General features: G+C 44.1%; 1 protein-coding gene and 1 pseudogene across 4 annotated transcripts in view; both read right to left on the bottom strand.

Annotated features, from left to right (window-relative positions):
- PDZD2 (PDZ domain containing 2) overlaps window positions 1–19,082 on the bottom strand; it is a 478,150-nt gene that overhangs the window by 258,787 nt on the left and 200,281 nt on the right. The window lies entirely within an intron of this gene.
- LOC106998689 (large ribosomal subunit protein uL18 pseudogene) lies at window positions 3,761–9,867 on the bottom strand (annotated as a pseudogene).

Below are 19,082 nucleotides of genomic sequence, written 5' to 3'. Positions count from 1 at the left end.
AAAATAAATTTTAAAAAAATAAAAATAAATGTATGGTTTTAAGTATAATACAAAGAAATATTCTGCCCCTGTCCTCATCTTTGTTGCCTAAGCTCAGTTTGGGGCGTGTAAGTGCTGGAAATTGAAAATGGGGCCACACGCTGGACGCGGTGGCTCACGCCAATGATCCCAGCACTTTGGGAGGCCAAGGCGGGCAGATCACGAGGTCAGGAGCTCAAGACCAGCCTGCCCAACATGGTGAAACCCCTCTACTAAAAATATGGAAATTAGTCAGGTGTGGTGGTGTGTACCTATAATCCCAGCTACTCGGGAGGCTGAGGCACGAGAATCACTTCAACCTGGGAGGCGGAGGTTGCAGTGAGCCGAGAATACGCCACTACACTTCAGCCTGGGCAACAGAGCAAGACTCCATCTCAGGGGGAAAAAAAAAAAATGTGACCACATCTGCATAATACCTTAATTTCAGGAAAGCTTTCGCATGCATATGCCATTCTCATCAGCAGGCCAGAAAGATACGATCTGGTACGTCTTTTCCCTAACCGAGGTTTCACTGCTGTCTGGAAAAGAGATCAATGGCCCAGTAAACAAAGGGGTGCTTAGAATGTGGTCTACAATTTTGTCTTGGGTCTGGTTTAAATAATACTTGAAATTGCTATATGCACACCCAGAGTCTACAAATAACATTAATTTGAGTGAGAACTGCTGATACATTAAAAGAATCCAAAGTAGCTTCCACACATTAAGGAAATGGTTCATTAAAAACAGTTTAGAGTTCAGCATGATGGCTGATTTCAAAGTGGTATCCTCAGGGGTGATGATCAAAATGACAGGCACAAATGGGGCTTAATGTCTAGATTCAAGAAAAACTGACAAAGAGGTGATGATCACAGCACATCATGCATTTAATAGGAATCTACATGTTGCACTGAAAAGAAATAGGCAATGCAGTGCTGGGGTGAATTCACGTTGGTGGGAGTTTGACAGGAAAGGGAAGTGCCCCCCTTCTCCCTACTCCATAATAAAGAATTTGACAGCAGACAGACTCTTACTGGTGGGTGGGGGGGGAATGTCCAGTCTGATGCCTCTTATTGTAAGGAAGATGTGGAGACACTGGAAAGGTTCCAAAGGAGAACCTAAATGATTAAAGAGACAGAAAATAGAACCTACGAGGGGAGGTTAAAGGATTTGGAGTTGTTTAGTCTAGAGTGAAAAAAAGTACCTAAAGCAAACTTAACAGCCTTTTCCTACTTGAAGGGTTATTATAAAGAGGATACCGACCAGCTGTTCATCATCTCTACAGAGGACAAAAGAGGTAAGAGATTCAAAATACAACATTAGAATTTGGGAGGCCATGGCCGGGCGCGGTGGCTCAAGCCTGTAATCCTAGCACTTTGGGAGGCCGAGACGGGCGGATCACGAGTTCAGGAGATCGAGACCATCCTGGCTAACACGGTGAAACCCCGTCTCTACTAAAATACAAAAAAAATTAGCCGGGCGAGGTGGCGGGCGCCTGTAGTCCCAGCTACTCGGGAGGCTGAGGCAGGAGAATGGCGTGAACCCGGGAGGCGGGGCTTGCAGTGAGCTGAGATCCGGCCACTGCACTCCAGCCTGGGCAACAGAGCCAGACTCCATCTCAAAAAAAAAAAAAAAAAAAAAAGAATTTGGGAGGCCAGGCGCAGTGGCTCATTTCTGTAATCCCAGCACTTTGGGAGGCTGAGGCGGGCGGATCACGAGGTCAGGAGATGGAGACCATCCTGGCTAACACGGTGAAACCCTGTCTCTACTAAAAATACAAAAAATTAGCCAGGCATGGTGGCAGGCGCCTGTAGTCCCAGCTACTCAGGAGGCTGAGGCAGAAGAATCACTTGAACCCAAGAGGCGGAGCTTGCAGTGAGCCGAGATGGCGCCACTGCACTCCAGCCTGGGCTACAGAGTGACACTCCGTCTCAAAAAAAAAAAAAAAAAAAGGATTTGGATACAATGTAAAGATGACTTGCTCAATCCTAATGGTAACTGACTTAACCTTAGGATAGTCTCATCTGGTATCACTGTGCAATCTTCATGTATCGGACTCCATCCTAAGTGACAGTTTTGCATGTTTAAGCAGAAGTGAGGCTAGAAAACTCCTTCTATTCCCTTCTAGAACTACAGCGTTCCACTGTTATTCCATCATATGTGGGAGTAAAGATCCTGAACCTCTATGTTCCCTAACTCACAAACAAGTTGCCGTGAGAATGTAACATTCCCGCAAAACATCGGACCTTTGTTTTCTTTATTAGGATGGGCATCGCTAAGAATATGCCCAACTGTGGACACTGACTAGATGATAAGTGTGTGTATATATATATATACATAGAGAGAGAGAGAGAGAGAGAGAGAGATGGAGTCTCGCTCTGTCACCCAGGTTGGAGTGCAATGGCACAATCTCGGCTCACTGCAACCTCCACCTCCCGGGTTCAAGCAATTCTTCTGCCTCAGCCTCCAGAGTAGCTGGGACCACAGGCGCGTACCAGCACACCTGGCTAATTTTTGCATTTTTAGTAGAGACAGAATTTCACCATGTTGGTCAGGCAGATCTCGAACTCCTGACCTCAAGTGATCCACCCACCTCGGCCTCCCAAACTGCTAGGATTACAGGCGTGAGCCACTGCGTCCAGCCTGATAAGTATATTTCATAGCTTCACTCCTGTTCTGTGTACAAGACGTATTGCTTTTTAATGGGTCTAAATAATTAGTTGATGATGATGATAATGATAATAATAGTTATGACTTAGTAAGCTCTTACTGTAATTATATTGGGCACTGTGCTAAGTACTTTATATAGATTATCTCAGTTTTTTGGCAGTAGCCCTGTGAAGTGGGTATAATTATTAGTCTTATTCTAACACAAGGAAACTGAGTCACAATGAGGTTAAGTAACACGGCTAATAAATGGAGTCCTGATTCAAACCCATTTGGTCTGACTCAAAAGGGTGTGCTTAATCATTACACCACTGCCTCTTATCATTAGGTATTTGTAGCTATTAAGAGGGAGGAAACATTGCAAAAAGAATTCATGGCGCGATCTCGGCTCACTGCAAGCTCCACCTCCTGGGTTCACACCCTTCTCCTGCCTCAGCCTCTCGAAGAGCTGGGACTATAGGCACCCACCACAATGCCCATTTAATTTTTTGTGTTTTTAGTAGAGACGGGGTTTCACCATGTTAGCCAGGATGGTCTCGATCTCTTGACCTCGTGATCTGCCCGCCTTGGCCTCCCAAAGTGCTGGGATTACAGGCGTGAGCCACGGCGCCCGGCCTTTTTTTGTTTTATGTTGACAGAGTCTTGCTCTGTTGCCCAGGCAGGAGTGCAAAGGCACTATCTTGGCTCACTGCAACCTCCACCTCCAGGGTTCAAGCGATTCTCCTGCCTCAGCCTCCCGAGTAGCTGGGATTACAGGTACCTGCCACCACACCCAGCTGGTTTTTGTATTTTTAGTAGAGACAGGGTTTCACCATGTTGGCCAGACTGGTCTCAAACTCCTGATCTCAGGTGATCTGCCTACCTCGGTCTCCCAAAGTGCAGGGATTATAGCCTTGAGCCACTGCGCCTGGCCCTTTCTGATAGGAGGGGTGCATTGCTATCTCCCACAAAGCTGAAGAATTCAAATCAAGGTTCACCTTTATACATTTAGTTATTCAGTTATAATCTAACTTTGCATATAGTAGGTCTTCTGTGACTGTGGGATGAATGAATACAAATGCTTTGTGATTGTGATGCCCTAAAACACATGAACTGAAATGAGGTTTCCAGCATGGTGGTCAAGGCTCTGGTCAGTCATTTCCTTTTTCTTTTTCTTCAGCTGCTTAGTCAATAAGTTGATTGTCTTCATCTGAAAACTCTTCATAGAAAATTGTTTGGTTTGGGTCTCAGCAGCCTGCTTCTGAGCTCTGAGGAAGCTTGCCTACTTTTGAGCTACCTGATCTTTCTTCTGGGCAAGGGACATTTGGGATAGTTCCACCTCTGCTTTTCAACTTCTTTCTTGGGCTTCTTCTCTTAGACTAGATTCTCTTGCAGAGCAGCGTGAGCCTTCTTATACATCCGCATCATGTCTGGAGTTACACTGTTCTTCATGTATTGAGAGAACGGTTTCTGGTAAGCATCTTCATCTTCCATTAGGTCACGCATGTAATCGGCAACATTCTGACACATGATGTGTTTCCAATGCACTTCTACATTAAATTCGTTGCTTTCAGAATCGTAACCAGGAAATCGTCTGGTACTGCAAGGAATAGACAAGCCTCCATTCCCAGCTTCCTTCGGGGCCTCCAAAACTGTATTGTCAGTGGTAGTTCTGGCAAGGCCTGCATCCAAATAGCAGGTAAAGGCACCTGGCTGGCCATCAATGCTTTCCACCTTGTATTCATCTCCAGTCACCTCCACTTGGCCTTCCTAGATCTTGCTCATGCCAAACCTACTGAGAAGCCTGCGGGCCAGAGGCAGGCCAGTACAATATGCTGCAGCAGAATCTGTCAGCCAACCTTCACACCAAATTTTGGCAGTTTGTGTGCATAAGCTGTGCAGACTATCATATCCCCTTCTACATGGGCATAAGCAATCTGACAAATGAGATCTCTGTTACGCGAACTCTCATCCTGTATTTGGGTGTGTTGTACTTATTTTTATCCTCTATCACCAAGCGTTTCTTAGCATAGTAATCAGTTTCACCCTCTTGTCGTCTTCTAAATTTCACTTGGTATCTTTTAAAGTAGGCTTTATTCCTGACAGCTTTAACAAACCCCGCCCTACAGAACAGAGACTCATGTCACAGCTCAACACAGACCTCTGGCTGGTCATTTCTGTGGGCTTCTTATCAGATGTCCCCAAAGAGCCTTACAATCCAATGTTTCCTTCAATTCAGTATCTATGAGACAGCATATGGATGGGTCGCATTTTTCCCTAAGGTCAACTACTTTGAGATCAAGACAAGATTTTTAACGAGGTTTATTGAGTGCTGTTGTGTATCAACAGTAGATGATTCATGAGTGAAACAGACAGCAAAATGATTTTTAGAAAGGCAAGTGAAGCAGACACAAACAAAAAACAAAAAGCCTTGATCCAAATTACTCTAAAGGACAGATATTTTCCCATTAGGACAATTTATCCTGAATCTGTAAACAGAGAGGGGCATAATTATACAAGTGTTTGCTAACAGATCTAAACCTTATGCAGCTATAAACAGCTGAAGAGAGGAAGAAAGCGGAAATTCCCAGGAGAAGATCCCTGACCACATCCAGGGCCACCAGCTCTCCACAAACACAAGGCCCAGCAGTGGCACCAAGCAAAGCACGAGAAAAAAACCTCAGGATTCTGACACAATCCACAAATATAACTTTGAATTGCCCTGAAACTAAACAATGACAATTCTATCCAATCAACTTTCGGCTGACACACAGGCGGGGTGGTGACTTATTGGTGTTCCAGATGTAGTTAATGGAAACATGATGCCCAGAATTAAAAAGGTATTCAGTAAATGTTGAGTGAATGGATGGATGAGTGAATGAAGTCTGAACAGATGTCCATGTCTCTTTCCCTCTTTGCCGCTCTGTTGGGAAGATGTCCTCAATGCTTCAAACCCGACCAGGCGTGGTGGCTCATGCCTCTAATCCCAGCACTTTGGGAGGCCAAAGTGGGTGGATCACCTGAGGTCAGGAGTTTGAGACCAGCCTGGCCAACATGGTAAAACCTTGTCTCTACTAAAAATACAAAAAATTAGCCGAGTGCAGTGGTGCACGCCTGTAATCCCAGCTGCTTGGGAGGCTGAGGCAGGAGAATCACTTGAATCTGGGAGGCGGTGGTTGCAGTGAGGCGAGATTGCACCACTGTACTCCAGCCTGAGCAAGAGAGCGAGACTCCATCTAAAAAACAATAACAACAACAACAACAAAACCAAACAAACAAACAAAATGCTTCAAACCCAAAGCCACCACAGAGGGGCTGAACCATTTCACATAGATCCCTAGGAACAGAACAGTTCATGGAATCAGATGGAACCAGAGACTGGTTTCTGACCCAAAGATACACTAATTTGTGATCTTCCAGTGCACACAGGAAGGGAGATTGTGGTACCTATGGAACATCTTTGCAGGCCTTGATTCAAAAGCTGCTATTATTTACAATATAGATTCTAAACTCTATCTGAAGTCCAACAGAACCAGGTACTAAGTAGCTAGCATCTATCGAACATATACAGGATGCCAAGACCTGTTCTAAGTCTTTTATATATTAGGTCATTAAATCCTTTTAACAATCTTAGAATATGTACTATTATTACAGCAACCCATTTTATAGGCAATGAAACTGGACAAGATTACCTAAGTAGCTCATGGTCACACAACTAATAAGTAGAGGAGCTGGAACTGAGAGTCTATTTGGAACCAGTGTTTGCTCTTAACTGCTACCCAATGCTATCTGTCCAGATCTTACTTCCTGCTACTTCGCTGCACAAACTCACTGTTTGCCCACAAATATGCAAAGAACATTCTAATCTCTGCAGGACATGTTCCCTGACCTCCCTCCCATTGTTACCTCTCTCTTCTGAGTGCTCACATCACGCATTCTCCAGGGAACACACTGAAACTTACTTGGTTCACACCACACCTCTCCAGATAGCTCTGAAGTTCCTTTGGTGTTGGAACTGTGTGTGATATGGCAGTGTGGAGATGTAGTGGAATAAGAAACACCTGGGTTTAAAGTCCAGATCCCATAATGATTATCCATGAGATTCTGGGTAGGTCATTTGACATTTCCTGTCCTTATATTTAAACCATCTGCCTTAAAGGCTTGTTGAGGAGGAGAGGCTGAGTGTCTAGGATGATGCCTGATATTGTAAGCCAGTGATTCTCAATCAGGTGTTATTTTACACACCCTTTCCCTACCCCTGCAGGGACATTTGGCAATGTCTGGATATATTTGATGGTCTGATTGCTTACTGGCATCTGATGGAGAGAGAGAAAGAGAGAGAGAATTCTTCTCATCTCCCATTCTACTTACGTGGTAACAATATCTTCTTCCATTTCTACCTTTCACAGTCTTGAAAACATGAATAATTTGTGTGCAGTTGTATATGAGAAAATGTAAAACTGAACTGTAGTGTCTAGTCATCTTGAAGCATCTCTGGGAGATGTCCTGAATTAAACCACCTGCCCAAGCTGTGCATAACAAGACAGGTTCTTTCTTACCTTGGGCCTCTGAACATACTGAAACTGAGGTTGTCCTTCCCACTGTAACCACTATCACCTGCCAATTCCTACTCACCTCTCAGGACTCAGTTTAGATAGCACTTTCTCTAGGGAGAAGGTGACCCCTTCCCTAGAACATATTCAGAGCCCTCCTTGGTGCCCAAGTAGCATCCCCACTGCCCATCCATCTGTCTGCTTACCCTTGTAGACATTAAGCTCTTATAGGGAAAGGTGACATGGACCCATACTGTTTTATTCCCAGGCCCTAGAACTATGCCTAGCATATACAAGTGCCCAATACATATTTGTTGAACAAATGAGTACAAATCAAGAGACTCAAATGCATTCGTTCCTGCAACTACGTATTGAATGCCTACTATAAATCGGGTACAGAACTAGGCAATGGGAAAACAACTATTTGCACTCTAATATTAACAATAACAACAGTAAAAATAACCACAGTTAATGTTGACTGGACATTAACTACGTCTCAGGCATCATGCTTTTTTTTTTTTTTTTTTTTTTTTTTGAGATGGAGTCTGGCTCTGTTGCCCAGGCTGGAGTGCAATGGCGCGATCTTGGCTCACTGCAAGCTCCGCCTCCCGGGTTCACGCCGTTCTCCTGCCTCAGCCTCCCTAGTAGCTGGTACTACAGGCGCCCACCACACCCACCTAATTCTTCTTATTTTTAGTAGAGACAGGGTTTCATCATGTTAGCCAGGATGGTCTCGATCTCCTGCCCTCATGATCCGCTAAATTTGCTTTTAATCCTCCCCCAAAAGCCCATGTGGCAGACACTATTATCCCCATTGTACAGATGAAGAAAGACATCAGTTCACTCATGCAGCCCTTAATGAAAAAGAATCTCTGACACTTAAGTTCCCAGACATCCATTTACATGGACTCAGCTCACACCAAGAAAAGACAACCTGTGAATTCACTCATGAACTTTTCTGATGGCCATCACCTTGCCTGGAATGTCCCTACTGACTCTTTATTTTTTGAAACTTACTTTAAAATATTTTGGGCTGGGCGCAGTGGCTGACGCCTGTGATCCAAGCACTTTGGGAGGCCAACGCGGGCAGATAGCTTGAGGTCAGGAGTACGAGACCAGCCTATCCAACACAGTGAAACCCTGTCTCTATCAAAAATACAAAAATTAGCTGGGCATGGTGGCAGGTGCCTGTAATCCCAGGTACTCAGGAGGCTGAGACAGGAGAATTGCTTGAACCCAGGAGGCGGAGATCACAGGGAGCTGAGATCGCACCATTGCACTCCAGCCTGGGCAACAAGAGTGAAACTCCATCTCAAAAAAGAAGAGAGAGAGAGAGAGAAACTCCATCTCAAAAAGGAGAGAGAGAGAGAGAGAGAGAGAGAGAGAGAGAGAGATTACACTGAATTCAAGGAGGAGTGCTTCCCAGAAGACCAGCTGGGCAGAGGTTGAAAGAGGGGTGAGGAAGCTGTCACATGAATCCAGGCAGGAAAAGATGGTGCCTGGCCAAAGTGACTCGCTGTGGGCCAGCACTTCCCTTTTGTCACATAAAACTCCAGAGTTGCTCTGTTTACAGGCTCTCTCCGTCTGCTAGATTGTCAATCCCTTGAGGGCAGATATTGGAATTCACTCATCTCTGGATCCTCAGAGGCCACAGGTGATAAAGTTCTCAGTAAAGGGTTGGCTGGTGCATGTTGAACAATAGAATTCCTTATGTACAAAAATAATTTCCTTTTGCTAGATTCCTCACCACTAGGCCCCCGTCCTCACCCCTTCCGCATCCTCTCTGCCGTTGCTGCCTGCAGCAATTTCTTTTCACCAATTACTGTACTCCTTTTATACTGAGTTGCTCCAAGGTATAGCGTGCTGCTCACTTCCTTTCATATAAAGCATAGACTTTGAATCTAGTCTTCACAGCCCCCTAAATATCTTACACTGCCCTTTCCTCCCACTGTCGCCCAGCTTATTCCAGTATTTCAGCCAGTCAAGACCTGGACTTGGCTTAAAGAGCCCCCTTCCCAAACATCTTGAAAGTTTTCTAGTGGTGATCTGACTTGTGTGGAGTGATTACTCCCTCCCATCTGATATCCTGTTTACTTTTTAGAAAACACAATATTTTATTGTTTTATTTGAAAATAAAATAAAACAGGCTGGGTGCAGTGGCTCACGACTGTAATCCCAGCACTTAGGCAGGCCAAGGCGGGCCAATCACCTGACATCGGGAGTTTGAGACCAGTCTGGCCAACATGGTGAAACCCCATCTCTACTAAAAATACAAAAATTAGCTGGGCGTGGTGGCACACACCTGTAATCCCAGCTACTCAGGAGGCTGAAGCAGGTGAATCGCTTGAAACTGGGAGGAAGAGGTTGCAGTGAGCTGAGATCATGCCACTGTACTCCAGCCGAGGTAATAGAGTAAGCCTATGTCTCAAAATAAAATATAAAATAAAATAAAATAAAACAAAATAAAAGAGTCCCCCCATCTGCAAGAAGCATTCATGAACTCCTACTAACTGGATACAGAATCTTACCCAACCTTAATCCTATTAATACATATTCCTGTCAATTGCATAGGATAACGATTTTTCCATGGGTTCTCTTCCAAGGCATAAGACAAAAGCACCCTTGCCTGTACCTGCTCCATCTTCCCTGACATGGTTTGGCTGTGTCCCCATCCAAATCTCATCTCAAAATGTACTCCCCATGTGTCAGGGGAGGGAACCTGGTGGGAGGCGATTGGATCATGGGGGTGGTTCCCCCATGCTGTTCTCATGATAGTGAGTGAGTTCTCGTGAAATCTGATGGTTTTACAAGGGGCTCTCCCCCCTTCGCTCTTTTTCCTGGCTCCTTGTGAAGAGGGTACTTGCTTCTCCTTTGCCTTCTGCCATGATTGTACATTTCCTGCACTCCCCCCACCAGCCATGCAGAACTGTGAATCAATTAAACCTCTTTCCTGTGTAAATTAACGAGTCTCGGGTATTTCTTTATAGCAGTGTGAAAACGGACTAATACGTTCCCCTTGCCCTGTTTCTTGCACCAAAGAAACTTGTTCTCGCTCACAGAGGTCTTCTGCTTTGACTTATCCCTGAGAACTGGGCATTGGGCAACGTCAACTCAGAAGCATAAAATCAATTACAGCCATTGCTCACCTCTAGGCCGGGCCCACACCCGGCCCTGCCAGATGGCTTTATAATAGTGAGTGCTGTGTTACCATGAAGGGCCTTCCATAAAGGAGAGTTAAAGCTGGATAGTATCCCAGAGGCTGTTCCTTTCCCCTGCAAACCTTCATCTAGCAGGGGCTGGTGCCTTTCCTTACACAGGTTTATACTAACATTGCCAGATAAAATACAGGAGACCCAGTTAAATTTGAATCGCAGATGAAAAATGAGTAATTATTTTACTCCAAGTAGATCCCAAAAATCACATGGAATTTTTCATTTACTAAATCTGACAATCTTATTTTATAACAACCAAGTCCTTACTACTGGTCTTGACAAAAGTCATTTCTATACTCAGTAAGAGGTAAATATATGGCAAACAAAACATATGCACATTGTCAAAAGTTGAGAAGCTTGAAGATATTCGTTTGTGGTCTCTGTTTCTCAATCTGATGGACATCTGCTTCCAAGAATAGGTTTCTAATCATTTTCTTTATAGCTGACTTGAAGTCCCTCACCTTTGCCTAACCTCTCTCACTCTGTTTATAATTCTCTTTCTCATGATCATTCTTTTTGCATCATTAAGTTCAACCACTTTGACCCTTCTTCCCTTCCCAAGCAATTACCATTCAATTGAGTGCTTCACCTTGACTTGCTCTCTTATAATGATATATCAAAATGTCTCCTCTTTACAAGTCAACGAACCACATTCAGGAAACACTGAATTGAGGGTAGGTAGCTCCCTCAATTCTTCCAAATTGACCTCAAGGATCAGATGCCCCTTTCTAATTATTCCCTGTTCTCCAACTCTAGGAAATCCTCCAGAAAAGCAACTTTAGGACTCCAGCCTCAGTTCTGATCTTACCTGGTCTTACCACTGCTCTCCATAAGCTGAAAAAGCTCCTAGTTGGGAAAAGCAAAGGACCAGATAGAACCTTGAATAATTTTCTCACAAATGAAAAACGTGGCTTCCTCTCCAGGCTTTAGGGGCCATCTCAAAAGCCACATTGTTTACACGTGGCACTGTACAAAAGGCCCACCTCACTTTAACCCCAAGGAGGGTGGAGTTCAGGCCATTTATAAATGCATGTCTGCAAGGGAAGGGTATGAAGGGGAGCTGTAACCCTGCTATGACTACTTTCCAGTTTACACATGGAGCACTGTGGGGGAGACTCGGAGAGGGAACCAGGGTAGCAAGGAAGATCTGGTGGAAACTCGGGCAGGCTGGTTAACATGGAATGAAGGACATGATGAGATCAAGAGAAAGTTGTTAATGGCTGGGCGCGGTGGCTCATGCCTGTAATCCCAGCACTGTGGGAGGCTAAGGCAGGCAGACACTAGAGGTCAGGAGTTTGAGACCAGCCTGGCCAACATGGTGAAACCCCATCTCTACTAAAAATACAAAAATTAGCCGGGCATTGTGGTGGGCACCTGTAATCCCAGCTACTTGAGAGGCTGAGGCAGGAGAGCTGCTTGAACCCAGGAGGTGGAGGTTGCAGTGAGCTGAGACTGTGCCACTGCACTCCAGCCTGGGTGACACAGCAAAACTCCATCTAAAAAAAAAAAAAAAAAAGTTGTTGTTAATATGCCCAGGGTGAGAAAACACTGAATTACCAGAGTCATGAAGAATATCATTAAAAACAAGGGTGGTGGCTCACGCCTGTAATCCCAGCGTGATTTGGGAGGCTGAGGTGGGAGGATCACCTGAGTCAGGGTTTGAGACCAGCCTGACCAACATGGTGAAACCCTGTTTCTACTAAAAATACAAATTAGCTGGGTGTGGTGGTGCATGCCTGTAATCCCAGCTACCCTGGAGGCTGAGACAGGAGAATCACTTGAACCCAGGAGGCAGAGGTGGCAGTGAGCCAAGATCACACCATTGCACTCCAGCCTGGGCAACAAAAGCAAAACTCTGTCTCAAAAAGAAAAAAGAAAAAAACAGGGGTAGTAAAAAAACCAAAAACTTTCATTATTATTGGTTCATAGTAACTAGTAATGAAAGTATTAGTAATTAGTCATAAAAGTATCAGTACAGAGTCACAAAAGACTTCTATACCTTCTTAAACTCCTGTCATATTGTTAGTATTATCATCACTTTTATCTGGCTATCACTTCATCCCACAAGGAAGGAATGATCGATATTATTATACCTACTCCACAAGTGATGAAATTGTGAGAAGGATGTGGGAACTTCCAGGAACCCAGGTTTCTTGATTTCTGGTCCAGGGGGCCTTCCCTGCCTAGCAGATAGCAGTTGCTCTATCAGGAACCAGTCAAATTTGGGCCAGGAAACTGCTTTCAGACTTATCCCAGTGCCTTTGGAAGGCTGTGCTGTTGACTGGGGATGGGCTGTGTCAGAATGAGTGGCCGGGTGAGAAGAACAGAGGCTGTGAAGCCAGGAGGCCAGGATTTAGATCTCAGCCCTCCTTTACCAGCCTGGATTCTCTTCTTTGTAACTGGGGATAATGACAATTACGTCGCAGAGGTGTTACGAGCTAGAATGAGCTGGCAAATAACTGTAAGTGTGCATAAACATTATATTAACAATGACTGTAATTGTAGGTTCAGGATTCTAACTTGTGTAGAAGAGTTCAAATATATATGCAAATCCCTGCTAAGACAGGGATGAAATGGAGGAGAACTGGTAGTTTTTCAAAGCTACCAAAAGGCTTATCAAGCTATGTTTTTTTAAAGTGACAAGAGAAAGTTACAAATTAACGGCTCACCTTCATTAAGTGTTCATGGCATGTCAGTCCCCGTGATAAGCCTTCACATGCAGATCCTCATTTCGTCTCTCATCGCCTTAGGAGTTAGGTATTGTTCTTTTTTTTTTTTTTTTGAGATGGAGTCTTGCTCTGTTACCCAGGCTGGAGTGCAATGGCATGATCTCGGCTCACGGCAACCTCTGCCTCCTGGGTTCAAGCAATTCTCCTGCCTCAGCCTCTCGAGTTGCTGGGACTACAGGCACGCACCACCATGCCTGTCTAATTTTTGTATTTTTAGTAGAGATGGGGGTTCACCATATTGGCCAGGCTGGTCTCGAACTCCTGACCTCATGATCTGCTTGCCTCAGCCTCCTAAAGTGCTGGGATTACAGGTGTGAGCCACCGCGCCTGGCCAGGTATTGTTCTTTTGTTTTTTCTTTTTTTTGAGACAAGTCTCGCCCTGTTGCCAGGCCGGAGTGCAGTGTTGCAATCTTGGCTCACTGCAACCTCCGCCTCCTGGGTTCAAGTGATTCTCCTGCCTCCACCTCCCCAGTAGCTGGGATTACAGGTGCCCACCACCACGTCTGGCTAATTTTTATATTTTTAGTAGAGACGGAGTTTCACCATGTCAGCCAGGATGGTTTTGATCTCTTGACCTAGTGATCCGCCCACCTCGGCCTCCCAAAGTGCTGGGATTACAGGTGTGAGCCACCACACCTGGCTGGGTATTGTTCTTAATTCCATTTTACAGTTAGGGAAAGTCTGGCTTAGTGGGGTTAAGAAATAACCCAAGGTCACACATTTGTTAAGTAGTGGAATCAGGACTCATTAACTTCATACCCACAGATGTGTGTAGCCCAACCAAACCATTCTTGTAGATGTGTGTGTTTGTGTATGTGCGCATGTGTACACGTGTGCATGGAGAAAGTTCAGGACAAAATAGACGAGATATTAGCGACATACCACCACTGGATGCCTTACTGAATTGAGTAGATAGTGCTTTTATAATTTAAATGTTTTTCCTTTTGATAACATACTTTAAAACATAAACCAAAATGAGGCTTCAAAAACATAATGAGTGGAACTGCCATCCTCCAGTAATTCGCCAAAATGACTAACACAAAGGGAAAGAGGAGAGGTACCCGGTATGTTCTCCAGGCCTTTAAGAAAACATAGAGTTATTCCTTTGGCCATGTATATGGGAATCTATAAGAAAGGTGATATTGTAGGCATCAAGGCAATGAGTAATGTTCAAAAAGGAACGCCCCACAGGTGTTACCATAGCAAAACTGGAAGAGTCTACAATGTTCCCCAGCATGCTGTTGGCACTGTCGTAAACAAACAAGTTAAGGGCGAGATTCTTGCCAAGAGAATTAATGTGCATATTGAGGACATTAAGCACTCTAAGAGTCGAGATAGGTTCCTGAAACGTGTGAGGAAAATGATCAGAAAAAGAAAGAAGCCAAAGAGAAAGGTAACTGGGTTCAACTGAAGCGCCAGCCTGCTCCACTCAGAGAAGCACATTTTGTGAGAACCAATGGGAAGTAGCCTGAGCTGCTGGAACCCATTCCCTATGAATTCATGGCATAATAGCTGTTAAAAAAATAAAAGACCTCTAGACTATCTATCTATCTATCTATCTATCTATCTATCTATCTATCTAATGAAAATGACTAATAAATAGCATTTGCAAGGCCCATTGTAATTAAACTTTCAGGGGTTTTTTTTCCCCAACCAAAGAAATCTTCGGAATAAAATGAGGTTTTTTTTGTTTTTGTTTTAAACATGGTCTCACCCAGGCTGGAGTGCATTGGCATGATCATGGCTCACTGCAGTCTCAACCTCCCTGCTTCCCTAGGCTCAGGTGATCCTCACACCTCAGCATTCTGAGTAGCTGGGAGTACAGGTGCATGCCACCATGCCTAGCTAATTTCTGTATTTTTTGGTAGATACAGGATATACTAGTCCATTCTCATGCTGCTCTGAAGAACTGCCTGGGAATGGGTAATTTATAAAGGAAAGAGGTTTAATTGGCTCACAGTTCCACATGGCTGGGGGGGCCTCAGGAAACTTACAATCATTGCAGAAGGGGAAGCAAACATATCCTTCTTCACATGATGGCAAGAAGGAGAAGTGCTGAGCAAAGATGGAAAAACCCCTTGTAAAACCATCAGATCTTGGCTGGGCGCAGTGGCTCACGCCTGTAATCCCAGCACTTTGGGAGGCCGAGGCGGGAGGATCACGAGGTCAAGAGATCAAGACCATCCTGGCTAACACAGTGAAACCCCATCTCTATTAAAAATACAAAAATTAGCTGGGCATGGTGGCAGGCACCTGTAGTCCCAGCTGCTCAGGAAGCTGAGGCAGGAGAATGGTGTGAACCCGGAGGGCAAAGCTTGCAGCGAGCCAAGATCATGCCACCGCACTCCAGCCTGGGTGACAGAGCGAGACTCTGTCTCTAAATAAATAAATAAATAAATAACCATCAGATCTCGTGAGAGCTCACTGTCAGGAGAACAGCAGCAGGGGGTTAACTGCTCCCATTATTCAATTACCTCCCACCAGGTCTCTCCCACTCCACATGGGGATTATAGGAACTGCAATTCAAGATGAGATATGGGTGGGGACACAGCCAAACCATATCATGGGGTTTTGCCATGTTGCTCAGACTGGTCTTGAACTTGTGATGCTCAAGCTATCAGCCCACCTCAGCCTCCCAAAGTGCTGGGATTACAGGCATGGGCCACCATATCCGGCCTAAGTTTCTTGAAAATAAAGATTATATTCCATCTCCCTTCTACCTAAAAGCTCAGGTTCCTGTCTCTTAGGCAGTAGATCTCAGTTCTAAACCTTAAATGCGCTCATGAACCAAATATTTGCCAGTTTTTTACTCTATAGTAACACCAATGAGTTCTTAAAATCTGTTTTGTTTTTTTTTTTTTCTTTTACCACATTTTCCCTTGACACGATTATTTATAACTTATGTGCAAACTCCTTTCTCTTCTGTGGTCATTACAAAGGATAAAACGATAAAAGATCACTAAAGCAAACATTCGTCTTACTGTTTGCTTTGAACTCTGAAGTCCTCTTCAAGGAGTACTACAAAGATAAATTAAGATTTTGCACCCCCTGTCAACAGAACTCGTCTTCAAAGATGACCTCTGGAGGGGAGTAAAAGAATTGAAAGCAAACTGAAGGAACTCAAAAGTGACGACCTTTTCCTGTTTCAGCAGTTAACAACAATGCAGGGATGGCAGGAGAGGGCAACGTGTACGCAGAACAGGCACCCAAATCTCTTTCTGGTGAGAGCTTCTGGGGTCCCTGCAGGTCAGATGATCTGGAAGGCAGGAGGGACGCATGCTGAGAAGCCACATGGGAGGATGGGGGATGCAGAGGCTGAGCCCTCTCTCCCAACCCATTAGAGACTCTTAAGGATGATGAAGATGAAGAAACTCTCACAACAGAATTGATGTGGAGGTCAGCTAAGCCAGGTGTCCAGAATGTGTTCACAGACCTGGCCTCCTGGGAATGCCCCAGACCTGGAATTCTCTGTGGCTCGCCTAGATGCCCTGGCTGTGCTGTAACGTGAGAGTGGCAGGGAGGTTTTAGAGTTACATTTACATCGATATTGGCCTACTCTGGTCAATGAAAAACTACCACTGAAAACCATGGCCTTCTGAAGAAAATGACGATGACTCGTTTGCCTAGCCTTTGTTCTATTTAATTTATTTTCAGAGAACAATGCCTCTAGATCAGCTTTTGAAAACTCACCTGCAAATTGACATGACTGTTTACCTGTTTGAATTTGGGCTTCTTTTTCAAAGTAGAAAAGGAGAGTTAATTATCAAAATCTTTAGACTGTGATTCCAGAGATGAGAGGCTGTTTATGCTGCTGAGCCATGTGATTATATGGATCTCTTTGAGGAGCATTTTCCAGCTCCATGGGTTTCTGAGGATTAAAATATACCTCAGCCCAGCACGGTGGTTCACGCCTGTAATACCAGCACTTTGGGAGGCTGAGGCAGGTGGATCACTTGAGGTCAGGAGTTCAAGACCAGCCTGGCCAACATGACAAAAACCCATCTCTAATAAAAATACAAAAATTAGCTGGTTGTGATGGTGTGCGCCTGTAATCCCAGCTACTTGGGAGGTTGAGGCAGGAGAATTGCTTGAACCCGGGAAGCAGAGGTTGCAGTGAGCCGGGATCATGCCACTGCACTCTAGCCTGGGCGACAGTGCCAGACTCCATCTCAAAAAAATATTTTAAAAAATAATTAAAAATAAATAAATAATAATAAAATATACCTGGGGTCCATAAAATATTAAAACACAGAATACATTTTTTTTTTTGCAATACTTTACATTTATTAAGTGCCTACAGGGTGCTGGGTCTACATTTAAGCACATTCCATATCTTGTCTTTACCAATCTCTGAAAAATAATAGTAATTATTCCTAGTTTACACAGGATTAAACTGAGCCTCAGGTATTTAAGTGACTTACCAAAGCAAGTGTGTATGAGACCTGGAATTTAAGTCCGGATCTTACGGACTGATTTCTTGGGTCTCCCCCAGATCTCTGAGTGTAAAATTCTATGAATAATATAACTGAAAAAAAAAAAAGTGTTATAGAAATCAAGAGCGGGAGAGAGCAGCCTATAGATTATCCACACTAACCAAAATTTTCTCTGTATAGTTAAGGAACTTTCCAGAGATCACACAGCTTACTCTGTGGTCAAGCGAGGACACAAGTGCCTATCATTTGCTGTTCACTTTTTAAAAACATTTTATTATAAAAAATTTTAACCATACACAACAATAAAGCTACTACCATAATGAATGCCCTGTCACTCAATTTTATAATTACCTACACTCTTGTTGATGCCTTTTTTTTTTTTTTGCTTGTTCTCTTGTAGCTCTTTTTTTTTTTTTTTTAATACTTTTAAGTTCTAAGGTACGTGTGCACAATGTGCAGGTTTGTTACATATGTATACATGTGCCATGTTGGTGTGCTGCACCCATTAACTCATCATTTACATTAGGTATATCTCCTAATGCTATCCCTCCCCCCTCCCCACACCCCACGACAGGCCCTGGTGTGTGATGTTTCCCATCCTGTAAAACACAGAATATAATTTTTAATATAATTTCATTTTTTACAGATTGAAGACCTCACAGAATTTTGTGTATTTTATCTGTTTCCAAACTTTACAAATACCATATGTATATATATTTTTTCTTGCTTTCTTTTTTAGCTGTTCATCTTAGTTTCTTTAGTCTTACTTCATGTACTTTTTGCTTTTTATTTTTGAGACAGGGTTTTACTGTGTTACTCACCCAGGCTAGAGTACAGTGGTGCAATCTCAGCTCACTGCAGCCTCTACCTACTGGGCTCAGGTGATCTCCCATCTCAGCCTCACAAGCAGCTGGGACTACAGGCACACACCATCATGCCTGGCCAATTTTTTTCTTTTTTTTTGAGACAGAGTCTCACTCTGTCACCCAGGCTGGAGTACAGTGGCACGATCTCGGCTCATTGCAACCTCTGCCTCCCAAGTTCAAGCAATTCTCCTGCCTCAGCCTCCCGAGTAGCTGGGACTACAGGCGTGGACCACCACGCCTGGCTAATTTTTTGTATTTTTAGTAGAAACATGGCTTCACCATGTTGGCCAGGCTGGTCTTGAACTCCTGACCTTAAGTGATCCGCCCACCTCGGCCTCCCAAAGTGCTGGGATTATAGGTGCAAGCCACTGTGCTCGGCCTCATATTCTTTATGATTTTTTTATCATTATTATTATTTTTTTTTATTTTTTACTTTTTTTGAGATGGAGTTTCTATCTTTTTGCCCAGGCTGGAGTGCAATGGCACAATCTCAGCTCACTGCAACTTCCGCCTCCCGGGTTCAAGCAATTCTCCTGCTTCAGCCTCCCAAGTAGCTGGGATTACAAGCGCCTGCCACCACTCCTGGCTAATTTTTTGTATTTTTAGTAGAGATAGGGTTTCATCATGT

Source organism: Macaca mulatta, chromosome 6, assembly GCF_049350105.2.
Source record: "Macaca mulatta isolate MMU2019108-1 chromosome 6, T2T-MMU8v2.0, whole genome shotgun sequence".
In the NCBI taxonomy this organism is placed as follows: Eukaryota; Metazoa; Chordata; class Mammalia; order Primates; family Cercopithecidae; genus Macaca; species Macaca mulatta.
Note: the sequence above shows the minus strand (reverse complement) of the source record. Positions and strands in the feature narration are given on the sequence as shown.